Raw genomic sequence first — 11,008 nt, 5'->3', positions numbered from 1 at the left:
CTGCAGTGCTGGGGGACGGTGGCCCACCTCTTCTCACAGGTCTGTCCTACAGAGGAAGCTTTAACCCTTCAATATGCAGGGGGGTCTTATAGAGTCCCTTGTCTCTGACAAAGCTACCATCACCTTCCTGTCATCTCCGACTCCTTCCTTCTTGTCCCCCACCAGCCTCCCACCTCCATATCCAACCCATTACCAAGTCCTTTTAAACCACTTTCCATGTCTTTTGCATCCTTCCCTTTTCTAAGCCCCTCATCAAATCATACTTCAAATATTGTTACAGCCTCCTAAAAACCCAATTACCCTTACCTCCCCACTCTGTTTCATCCAGCACACATATGTCAGACTGGTCTTTCTAAAACATCTCCATCACCATATCAATTCTCCATTCAAAAACCCGCAATGGCTCCCATGGTCTATAGGATGAAGTTCCTAATGCAAGGCCCATGACAATGGGGCCCCTTTGAACCTTTCCAGCCTTCTTTCCTGATATTTCCCTCCCTCAATCCCTGCTGTTTCAGTCTACTCACTATCCCAAATAACGCCAATTTTCCTTCTAATGTAATATATACATTTCTGCCTCCCTTGCAAACTTTGGGAACCTTTAGTCACTCCATCTGCCTACCCCAGGTTCTCCTGCTTCCCTGCCTTTCTTCCACCTACCTGAATCCCATCCATTCACAATCCTCCTAAAGCTCCTTCTTCAGGAAGCCCACAATGCTCTCTCTCTACTTTTAAGTCTAATAGCACTCATTATCTGTATCACTAATCTAATACTTTGTAAATCCTAAGTGCTAAAATAAATGTGAGTTAATAAGTCATAATAATGAGAATCAGGTTATCAGCTGAAAAGACTCTTAGAGACCACCAAATCTAGCCTCTTTACTTTACAGATGGGGAAACTGAGGCTTTATATAATTAAAAAGTACAATTCATTAGAGTTTGCAAGGAACTTTCTTCTCAATGACCCTGTGAGGATGGTGCTGTGAATATTATACGGGCTCAGATATGTAGGTTAGTAATAGATTTGGGAAGCAAACCTACTTCCGCTTGTGCTCACTCTTTCAATTCTCCCTTATAATACAATCCAACTTTCTATTAGTGTTAATCCTGACTTCCTAATTAGATTGTAAATTCCTTGAAGCTTCAGATCATGTCTAATCCAGCTCTGAATCTCTTTCAACACCTTGCGTATAGCAGGATCATACATTTAAAGCTAGAAGCTGGGTGCAGCTAAGTGGCACAGTGGCTAAGAGTACTGGCCCTGGAGTCAGGAGGCCCTGAGTTCAAATGTGATCTCAGATACTAACTGTGTGAACCTGGGCAAGTCACTCCATCCTGACTGTCTAGCAAAAAAAAGAATAAGAAAAACCCAGAAGGGACTTTCAAGTTCTTCTGCAGGATTTTGAGGGATCGCCCTCATTTCAGAGGAACCCAAAGTAGTTGACTGATTTGCCCAAGTTCCTAGAGGCAGAATCAAGATATGAACCCAATTTTCTGACTCCAAAGCCAGGATTTTTCCATTATATCATGTTATTTCACGTTCTATATTGATTACGTGCCTCATAGTCAAACACTGAATGAGTGAATGCATGAAAATGATGAGGCTCCCATTGGGGACAAGCAGGAAGTCCTGTTTCTCCCAAGATCCCTGAGTTTTGCAGGGGGAGGGCAGAGGCAGAGGGGAGAAAGGCAGCAGTTGAAATTCGGTGAAAAGAGGGAGCAAGCTCTGTGCCGTGCGCTACTTTAAAATTCAGCATAAACCAGAAAGACTCCAGTCTGCACCAGACCACAGGCCACCTGCCTCCCCAGCAGAATGGACTGAGGAGATCAAAAGGAGACCAATCGATAAAGCTGAGATCAGCCATGGAGCCAGCCCTGCCACAGACACCCTCTTGCTGTACCAGAGGCCCACTGGCAGGAGGAGGGGTTCTCTAGATGGGGGCTAGAGAAATCTCGGAAAGAATAGATGAGCAATAAAAAGGCAGAAATCCAGATGGAGAAAAGCAGGGGGCTGGCATTTGGCCAGTATCTTGGAGGCAACCTGGGTGCATGTGTATGGGGGTAGGGGAGAAAAAAGGCCTGAACCACAGAACTCAGAGCTGGAAGAGAGCTTAGATACCATCTCCTCTGACGTCCCCTTGCCCCTACCCATTTTATGGAAGAAGGAAATGAGGCCTAGTGAGGCAAACATATTTAGCAGCAGACCCAGGATTAGCACCCATATCCCACCAAAGCCAGGGGTTTTCCCCTTACAACGGATGGAAGACATTGTGTAAATCCTCAGCCCTCTCCTCTCACCCCCAATGATGGGTTTTTTACCTTTTCAGGAACAGTCTTTATGTGTTTTTGGTCCTGAGCAGTCATTCATTTTGTAAGATGCCCAGAATGCGCCAAGCAGAACAGGGCCATTATAGAACCAGCAGGGCAGAGCTGAGCCCACTTGAGGCATTCTCCCAGTGGAGCAAAGTTTTGACTTAGACAAGGAGGAGTGAGTTGCCAAAAATCATACAACAAGCTAGCAACAGGGACCAGATACAAATTTGAACTTTAGATCTATGGTCCAAAACTCTTGTTGTCTTTTGTTAAAAAAAAAAAAAAAATGAAATTCTGCATATTTGTCTTCCACACTCTCCCCTACTCATCTACCTCAGCCTCTGCTAGGTGCCCATTGCCTCCACACTTGGCCTTGTAGCTACTTTAAACAGGGCCCCAAGCTCCAAATCTCTTCTTCCCCATCAATGTTCCCATTGACCAGCGACTGATGTTGCAACAGAGACCCCTCTTCCATCTCAGCTCTCATCACACTGGTAGAGCTGGATAGAGACCATCAGTTTCTCCTCTCTCCTTTTACAGATGAGCATCCTTTACCACTGAGAGCTCAGACCTGCACACTTGTCTTGATATGTGGAGAATTCTAGTAGGGGACACAGGTCATCCACTGATTATTCATTATTCTCAGCTTTACATATATCAAAACTTACTCTCATGAATTTTCTAGTAAAAAGGATCCAATAAGCTAATTTATTCTACAATATAAATGACTAATAACCCTCCATGTCATTTCCCTCCCCAGGAGTCTTTTAAAACAGGGGACAATGCCCTAATCCAAATAATATTAGAGAAACAAATACCTGACCAGAAGTGAAGATTTGGGTTTCAAGCTCGGCCTCCCATTTACCATTTAATTTTTGGCAAATCGCTTCATCACTGCAACTCAGTTTTATTATCATGTAACAGGAAGGATAATACTTTCACTCAACACCTCAAAAGGCTGCTGTAAGACTCAAATGAATTAGTGTAGTGCTATATAATTATTCACAGTTGGATAATGTTTTAAGGCTTACAAAGCATTTTCTTCACAACAACCCTATCAGATAGATATTGTGAGGTTGTTTTTTAAAATAAATTTTTATTTATGAATTTTGGGGTTTATATCACTAGTTTTCTTCAACATCCTTTCTTCTTTCCTTCTCAGAGAATCACCTCATAAAACAAATAGCATTTTTAAAGACAAAAAGAAGAAAAAATTTGCATAATTAATAGACTTAAAAGTAGAAAGATGTGCAATGTATATAACATTGTTAGATATGTATAATGCATTACCACTACAAAAGGATGGATGGAGGAAGTATCTTCTCATATCCCTTTTTTTGTAATTTTACAACATTCACTTTTGGTTTTGATTTTTTTTAGTGGCTGCTTTGATACTATGTATCAAATCACTGAGTATATTGTTTTCTTGATTCTCTTTGCTTCACTCTGTATCAGTTCATATAAATCTTTCTATGCTTCTCTGTAATCATCCCATTCATCATTTCTCAGAGCACAATAATATTCCATTACATTCACTTAGCACAGTTTGTTTTGTCATTCCCTAATCATGGACATCTATCTTGTTTCCAATTCTTTGCTATTACAGAAAGTACTCTTATATTTTATTTAGGAATTCTTATCAAATAGACCTCCTTAAGGCATAAGTGCAGCACTGGAATCTCTGGGTCATGGCACAAGTATTATTGCCACCATTGAACAGAGAAGGAAAATGAGGATCAGTGAAGTAAAATATACCACACCTAATAAATGCTAGACCCAGGAGTCAAATCCAGATCTCCTGACTACAAGTGTAATGAGCTTCCCACTCTATCACATTGACTTTAGATATAAATCATTAGAATTGTGTTAGTATCTGAACAAATATCTATTTAATGAATGACTTACTATTGGTAAGACATTAGCAACAAGCGAGTCAAGCAGGTATCTTAATGTAGAGAGAGCCCGTAATGAATGGCCTGGGCCCTGAGCTCCAAAACAAGGAAGCCTGGGAGGCTTAGTCAGAACTTCTTCAGGAACCCCAGCTCAGTGGATCCAAAGAACTCCCTTCTAGGATTTTTTTCAGGTTTCAGCTATTTTGAAGATGAGGAAGGTATCTGAGTTGATGAATTTATATTTCAGAACATTCTGACTTCAGAATCTTGGGAAACAGCCACTCTTAAGGGACTCAAAGTCCCATTGGTAGGACATCACTCCTCTTGACAGAAGGGGCAATTTTCTCCTATAGCTGGGTCTCCTTTCCCTCAGCACGAGTCAGAGTAGCTGACTTCTCCAACCACTGCTCCTTGCCTCCCTTGCAAAAAAGTACATAAACCACTAGGACCACTGCCCAAATGTCCTCTGTAGGACTTACCCTTAAGTCATAGGATTGAGAGCTAAAGAAATCTCCAATTCGATATAAATCATTCAACTTTCATTTTGCAGGAAAAGAAACTGAGGCCTTCTGAGCCCTGTCTCTTATTTCCCACGTCCCCACTGCCTTAAATTAAGGGTAGGGTGGAGAAAGATATGAGCACAGAGAGGAAAAATAGAATGAAACTGAACACTTCAAAAGAAAATAACCAGATGGTTGAATGTGATGGAGGAAGGGAAGGAGTTATCTTTGTCATTTTTTTTCTTCCATTTAATTCACCAATTTGCATAATTAAAAAAGTCAAATTTGTGATCCTGAAAAAGCAACAACAACAACCTGAGTCGTCACAGTGGTCTGTGGTCGTTTCAGAGGTCCTTCCTGGGTGATTTTTTCCCTCTCCTCAGCCCCTCCAAACCCGCTCCGGCTCCTCGCCCACCATGTAGTAACCAAATCGCCTTGTGCTGGGATGGGGCTGAGCGGGCAGAGCAGAGCAGGCAGTGGGGGAGCGCTGCCGGTTGGCTGCATTATCAAGTTAGGACAGAACAAACAGACTGAGTCTGACATCGGCCCTCCCCTCAGCAGGGCACCCTACTTTTTTTATTACAATCTTTGAGCTGGAGATCAGACACAGGGAAAGATTAAAACAAATATGAATTTAATCAAGGGATTCTGCTTTCCTGGGGTGGAAACAGGAACATGCTGACATAAAGAGAGGCCTGAGCACTGGGGAGTCTGAGCCAAATCAAAGACGGCTTGCTTACCACTAACCGCTCAGATGATCCATATCATAACAACAAAAAAGAAAAACAATTATTTATTCTTTTTGATGTTGCAGCTCAGAAGTAACTTCCTTTTTGAAGAGAGCAAGGTCAAAACCAAGTTATTGTTTTTGCTTGAAACTTTGTCAGGGACTCCAAGTTCTTCCCCTGCTGAGGCATCTCAGAAAAAAGCGGTTTTTTCCTCTCTCTCTCTGTCTCTCTGTCTCTCTCTCTGTCTGTCTCTCTCTCTCTCTGTCTCTCTCTCTGTCTCTCTCTCTCTCTCTCTCTGTCTCTCTCTCTCTCTCTCTCTCTCTTTCTTCTTCACTCCTCTCTCTCTCTCTGTCTCTCTCTGTCTCTGTCTCTCTGTCTCTCTCTGTCTCTGTCTCTCTGTCTCTCTGTCTCTCTCTCTCTCTCTCTCTCTCTCTCTGTCTCTCTGTGTCTCTCTCTCTCTCTTTCTCTCCCTCTCTCTCTCTCTCTCTGTCTCTCTGTGTCTCTCTCTCTCTCTTTCTCTCCCTCTCTCTCTTTCTCTTTCTTTCTCTCTCCTTCTCTTTCTTCTTTTCTCTCTCTGTTCTCTGTCTCTCTCTGTCTCTGTCTCTCTGTCTCTCTGTGTGTCTCTCTCTCTCTTTCTCTCCCTCTCTCTCTTTCTCTTTCTTTCTCTCTCCTTCTCTTTCTTCTTTTCTCTCTCTGTTCTCTGTCTCTCTCTCAGCAGTAAAAAGAATCAGCTCAGGCTCATCAGACTGGATTAAGTTCTCCCATGGAACAGGAGAGAAGTCAGAATGTTTGTCTAATCTTTTACAGGCTCAAGACATTTACATCAAAGGGATTCACCATAGTAGATGAATCCAATCAAAACAACTGGACAGACAAACAAGTTGGCAGAATGCAAGGGGGAGGGAGGAATGTTGATGGGAGTAAGGGGAAGGCGGGGTTCAAGCTCTACAGAAGGAGAGATGCCAAGGAACTGAAGATACTTTGGAAAGAACACATGCCTTTTCTCTTTCAGTTGGAATGGGAACAGAAAAACAACAACCCATCCGTTCAGTTACCCAAGAACAGTACAATGCTATCATTTCAACAACCTACGGATGGTCAATTCATCTTCAGTCTCACCCACCTCCCATCTGACCGCTTCAATATACTTTAATGCATGGCACTAATTATGTTATTATCCTGCTCAAGATCTTCAAAGGCTCCCCCACCAAATGTGGAATAAAGCCCAAACTTCCTAGCCTGGCATTCAAGGTCCCAATCTATCTCTGACTTCAATCTACTTTTCAATCTCACTAGTCTACAATATGAACCATTCTTTGCAGCAAATAGGATTGTCACTGTCTATGGATTTTATCTATGTCTTTATTCAAACCATCATACCTACCTGAAATATTCCCTTTTTCTACCTTCTTTCTCCCTCAATACAATCAGTCAATAAACATTAATTTAAGCATCTCCTATGTACCATCCACTGTAGGACAGCTAGGTGGTATAGCAGATAGAGTTCCAGGCCTGGAGATCCAAGTGCCTCAGTCACTTATTGGCTTGTACGACTTTGGGTAAATCACTTAACCCTATCTGCCTCACTTTCCTCATTTGTAAAACAAACTGAATGAAGAAGGAAGAGGCAAAGCACTCTAGGATCTTTGCTAAGAAAACCCCAAAAGGATCACAAAAAGTAACTCTCAACATGTACCGGGTTAAGTGTGGGAGATACCAATATTTAAAAGGACAGTTCCTCATCTCAAAGAACTTGCAATGCAACCAGATAAGACAAAACACAAAAGGAAGGGGAAAAGGTGTGGGGGGTGGCATGTGAAGTCATGATGAAAAGTCCAAAGGAGTACACGCAGCTGGGTAGAAAATGAAAAGAAGACTGACCTGAGCAATCTCCTTAAATGGAAGTTTCAGGAAGAGCTCTTCTCTCCAGTCAAAGAGGAGCCAGGGACCGAAGCTGTTAATGTTAGTGCCATGGCTGATATGATCTAGCAAGACGATGAGGTTCCTGGTGGCACAATGGAGAAATCCAGAGTGCAGATGGGTAGGAAATCCATATCAAGCCATCTTTCAAAGCCTGGATCAAATACAAACTTTGATAAAGCTTGCTCTGATGGTTCAAGCCTACTAAGATCCTTCCCTCCATTTAATTTCTTGTAAATTAGAATATGGGTCAAATAGGAATGGTCACTGCCAGGAGCATAATGAATTAGAAAACCACAAATTAACAAAATATGTGTTCCGCTGTATTTTTATTTTGTCAGTTTAGTCATTTTTCAGTTGTGTCCAACTCCATTTCATTAAGTTTCAGAGGGATTAAATAACTTATCTTTCATCATACTAGCTAGAAATTCTAAAAAGCAGCACTCAAACACTGGTCAGTCCCTCTTGGGAGCAGGGACTGGCTTTTGTCTTTCATTATATCCTTATTCCTTAGCACAGCATCTGGTATATGTTTTTCTTGTGTGTTCAGTCTTTGTTCAGTTATGTCTGACTCTTCGTGACTCTATTTGGGTTTTCTTGGCAAAGATACTGAAGTGGTTCGCCATTTCCTTATTCAGCTCATTTTACAGATGGGTAAGCTGAGGAAAGCAAGTGACTTGCCCAGGGTCACACAGTTACTAAATGTCTAAGATCAGATTCAAACTCAGGAAGATGAATCAAGCCCAGTGTTCTATTCACTGTACCACACAGCCGCCTATATTTTGTTAAACATTTCCAATTACGTTTTAATCTGTTTTCTGGAGTGTTGGAGGCAGACGTGTAGCCTAGAGTTTGACACCCCTGACTGAGAACGTTAACTTGTCTTTATCCCTCTTCTTGTGGTATGCTGCCTAATACTGATCTTTGATCTTTCCTATTCCATCCTTATGTCCATATCTATTGCTACATGTAAAGGCAATCCTCAGCACTCTGAGAGAGACAACAGCTATTTATAGTAATAACAAGCAATAATAGGGCTCCTATTAGCATTGTAAGGTTTACAAAAGGCTTTCTAAGCCTTAAACCAAGTGCTTTCCTCATCACACAAGACTGATACAGGTAGTACAAGTATGATTATCTCTATTTTACAGATGAAGGACTTTCACAAGGTCACACAGCTAGTAAAAGAACCCAGGCTTCTTGGCTCAGCGTCTCACAGTCTTCCTATTGTGACATGCTGCTTCCTAGCGCGGTCCCTACCCTCAAGGAACTTACCTCACAGCTGGGGAAACAAATCATACACACATCAAAAATTAAATATTCCAAGGACAGAGCCTGTCTTGTTCTTCTTTGTATTCCCCAGAATCCCTAAAAGAGTATCTATGATCTCAAGAAATATTTATTATAATATTATACAATAAATGTTTGGTGTATACATAATAATGCAAAGGGTTTTGTGAATTTTAAAGAGGTACATAAATGTTAGTAATAATAATACTATATAATACTATATATAAGAATATATAATACTCTATATAATACTAATACTAATATAATATTCCTAAGTAAAATATTAACATTAAATAATACTAAAAATTCTAATCACAATAATAATACAATACAATAGTAATACTATTGTTGTCTATTGATGGAATGAAAGAATAAGTACAGAGGCACTCAAAAACAAATTTGTTCTAGTGACTATTGAATATTCATTTCTGTAAAAGTCAACTCTGGGAAGAGTCATTCTGGGAAATGATGAGTGAGGCAAATAGTACATATAACATCATCCTTACTTTACCTGAGGAAACTGAGTTTAAGAAAGGTTAAGTAGCTTGCCTAGTATTAAAAAATAAAATTTTAAATTCAAAGATGATCCTATTCCAACTCCCACTCCTCCCTTCCCCCTCATCCTTGCAAAGGAGAGCCTGAAAACTACCTGCTGAGCTCATGTTCCAATCAATTCACAAATCCATAAATATTAAAGAGACACTAATTTGTGCAAGTTCTAGTAAAACATCCAAATGGTAGCATTTTTCTTTGACTTGTTAAAAAGAAATTGCTTCTACCAATTGAGGAGTGAAGAGAGGAGGGGTTCTAGAGCCCTCAGAGGAGGAAATTTGAAGATTCTAGAGGTACCTATAGGAGAACAGGGACAGGGAGGTCTGTCAGAGAGAAAATTACATTTTTTTTTTAAAGTCATGCTTTTTAGGTCAGCTGAAAGTGAGATCTCTGGAAGAAAGTAGCTATAGGTCCATAGATGGTAAGATTCAGAAGGACATGAGTACAAAAGGCAATACAAATGCTCAGGATCCCAGGCTGGGGAAAGAATTCAAAGTGGATTGACCTATTAGTGTCAAAATAGTCAAAGAAATTGTCATCCTCCCTTACATTTTATAACTTTTGGGGAGAAGAGGGACTGAACCTGTGATTTTACTTGTATAAGTAACTCTCAAGCTGGGAAATTCTCCCTACTGTGCAGATTGGCCCCTGTTCTGAAATTAATCAAAGATTGAGTGACTTCTCAAGAAAGATTTGAATTCAAGTTTTCTTGGTTTGAGGTCAGTTTTGTATCCATTGTTATAAGTCTTTACAATTTACAAAGTGTTACTGAAAAGACTTGGCGCAAGGCAGGGAGTTGTGGGAACCCTCTTCTGGTTGGCGCAAGTCTTTTGTAAATGAATTTAAGAACCCAAAAAGTTAAACTGGCAAAAGAAGTTTATTGGCACTGGGAAGTCAGCTTTTGCTGATTTCCTCAGTGGCAGGATAGCAGAGAAATCCCGACAGGTAGATAGGGTCCTGTTAGGAAAATAGGTGAGAGAGATAAAGAGGGAGTAAGGCTGAAAAGAGAATGTCTTTCAGCGGGCAGAGGGTCACAGCCATGCCAAGGGGAGAGAGAGAGAGGTTCCCTGGCATGATTAAGCCCTCTGCTTTTGGCCCTCTGCAAGGAGTTGGGCTGAAGGAAGCTTGTTTTATGGGCAGCTCTTGGTGGGGGCTGGGAGCAGTTTGAGCTGGAATCAGAATAAAGAATCTTGGAATTGAATGAGTGTCTCTGGGCTAATCTCCAACTCAATAGAGAGAGATAGAAATCTCCATCTCCAGCATAAGTTGGAGTGGTCCTGGACTCAACCAGTCCCACCCAGATAACAGAATGAAACCACTTTATCTTGATTTCCTGGGGCCTGTCTCTCAGGGGAGAGCTTCTCTGAGGGAGATTCCCAAGCGCCCCCCCAAAGTCCAAGAGTGAGAGAATGTGTCGGGGCTCCTCACATCATTACTATATGTGTTATCTTATTTGATTCCCCACAACAATCCATAGAATAAGTATTATTATCATTACAGTAAGAACAAATAGGTGAGCCTCCCCTTTCACCTCCAGGCCTTTAGCCCCTCTCTGTGACCCATTTGCTCTGGGCCTCTCCCAAGAGCCAAGTAGACCAGGACCAAGAAATGGCTTCCAGCACTGCCAGCCAGCATGCAGGCCATACGTATCATAGGAAAGTGCCCAGGGTCCCCATACAGTGGGGCTAGAGGTAAGGGCTTTTCTTTTCTTTTATTGCCTCATTACATCATCATTTATTTCTTCAATATTTCAATCAAGCAATCATTCAAAAAGCATTCATTAAGGGCCTATAATTTGCCAGGCAGGCACTAT

The sequence above is a fragment of the Sminthopsis crassicaudata genome, chromosome 2, assembly GCF_048593235.1.
Source record: "Sminthopsis crassicaudata isolate SCR6 chromosome 2, ASM4859323v1, whole genome shotgun sequence".
Taxonomy (NCBI): Eukaryota; Metazoa; Chordata; class Mammalia; order Dasyuromorphia; family Dasyuridae; genus Sminthopsis; species Sminthopsis crassicaudata.
The sequence above is the reverse complement of the archived record's forward strand: the minus strand, read 5'-3'. Positions refer to the sequence as shown.